We start from the raw sequence: 2,200 nt of genomic DNA, 5'->3' as shown, positions 1-2,200 counted from the left end.
TTCTAAAAATACTCGTGAATCAATACACACACAATGAGCAGATTACTTATTAATGATTTAAAATACGAGTTGTGTTTTCTAAAAATACTCGTGAATCAATACACACACAATGAGCAGATTACTTATTAATGATTTAAAATACGAGTTGTGTTTTCTAAAAATACTCGTGAATTCATACACACAATGAGCAGATTACTTATTAAAGATTTAAAATACGAGTTGTGTGCTCTACTAATACTCGTGAATCAATACACACACAATGAGCAGATTACTTATTAATGATTTAAAATACGAGTTGTGTTTTCTAAAAATACTCGTGAATTCATACACACAATGAGCAGATTACTTATTAAAGATTTAAAATACGAGTTGTGTTCTCTAAGATTATTCATGAATTCATACACACAATCAGCAGATTACTTATTACAAAATTAAAATACGAATTGTTTACTCTACCAATACACGTGAATTTATACCCACAATGAACAGATTACTTATTAAAGACTTAAAATACGAGTTGTGTGCTCTACCAATTCTCGTGAATTCACACACAAGAGTAGATTCCTTATTAAAGATTTAAAATACTAGTTGTGTTCTCTAACAATATTCGTGAATTCATACAGTAAATGAGCAGATTACTTATTAATGAGCTAAAATACGAGTGGTGTTCTCTAACAATACTCGTCAATTCATACACACAATGAACAGATTAATTATTAAAGATTTAAAATACGAGTTGCGTGCTCTACCAATACTCTGGAATTCATCCACAAGAGATGATTACTTAATAAAGATTTAAAATACGATTCGTGTTCTCTAAGAATACTCGTGAATTCATACACACAATGAGTAGATTCATTATTAAAGATTTAAAATACGATTTGCGTGCTCTACTAATACTCGTGATATCATCCACAAGAGAAGATTACTTATTAAAGATTTAAAATACGAGTTGTGTTCTCTAAGAATACTCGTGAATTCATACACACAATGAGCAGATTAATTATTAAAGATTTAAAACACGAGTTGCGTGCTCTACCAATACTCTTGAATTCATATACACGAGTAGATTACTTATTAAATATTTAAAATACGATTTGTGTTCTCTACCAATACTCGTGAATTCATACACACAATGAGCAGATAAATTATTAAAGATTTAAAATACGAGATTTGTTCTCTAACATTACTCGTGAATTCATACACAAAATGAGCAGATTACTTAATAAAGATTTAAAATACGATTTTAAAGTACGATTTGTGTTCTCTAACAATACTCGTAAATTATAACACACGAGTAGATTACTTATTAAAGATTTAAAATACGAGTTGTTTACTCTAACAATTCTCGTGAATTCATACACACCATGAGTAGGTAACTGATGTATAATCCAATAACAATAAATCAATTAAAACTGTTTGAATATGAACAGATCGATTCATCCTGTTTGTTTTACGAGTCATAGGTATAATCTATTAAGAAGAAATCAATTTAAACTGTTTAAATATGAAAAGATTGATTCATCTTATTTTTATCGAGTGTCACACCTATAATCCAATGATAATAAATTAATACAAACTGTTTAAATATGACCAGATTGATTCATCCTCTTTTTATCGAGTGTCACCCCTATAATCCAATAATAATAAAGTAACTCAAACTGTTTGAATATGAAAAAATTGATTCATCTTGTTAATATTGAATATCACAGATACGATCTAACAACAAAAAATCAATTGAAACTGTTTGAATATCAACAGATTATTCATCCTGTTAGTATTGCGTGTCACAGGTATGATCTAATAAGAATAAATCAATTCAAACTGTTTGAATATGAACAGATTGATTCATCCTGTTTGTATTGAGTGTCACGTGTATAATCCAATAACAAAAAATCAATTCAAACTGCTTGAATATGAAAATATTGATTCATCCTGTTTCTATTGAGTGTCACAAATACATTCTAATAACAATAAATCAATTCAAACTGTTTGAATATGAACAGACTGATTAATCCTGTTTGCGTGTCACAGGTATAATCCAATAACAATAAATCAATTCAAAGTGTTTGAATATGAACAGATCGATTCATCCTGCTTGTATTACGTGTCACAGGTATAATCTAATAACAATAAATTAATTTAAACTGTTTCTATTGCGGGTCACAGGTATAATCTAATAACAATAATTCAATTCAAA

This window comes from Limulus polyphemus, unplaced genomic scaffold, assembly GCF_000517525.1.
Source record: "Limulus polyphemus unplaced genomic scaffold, Limulus_polyphemus-2.1.2 Scaffold2141, whole genome shotgun sequence".
NCBI classification, from domain to species: Eukaryota; Metazoa; Arthropoda; class Merostomata; order Xiphosura; family Limulidae; genus Limulus; species Limulus polyphemus.
The sequence above is the reverse complement of the archived record's forward strand: the minus strand, read 5'-3'. Positions refer to the sequence as shown.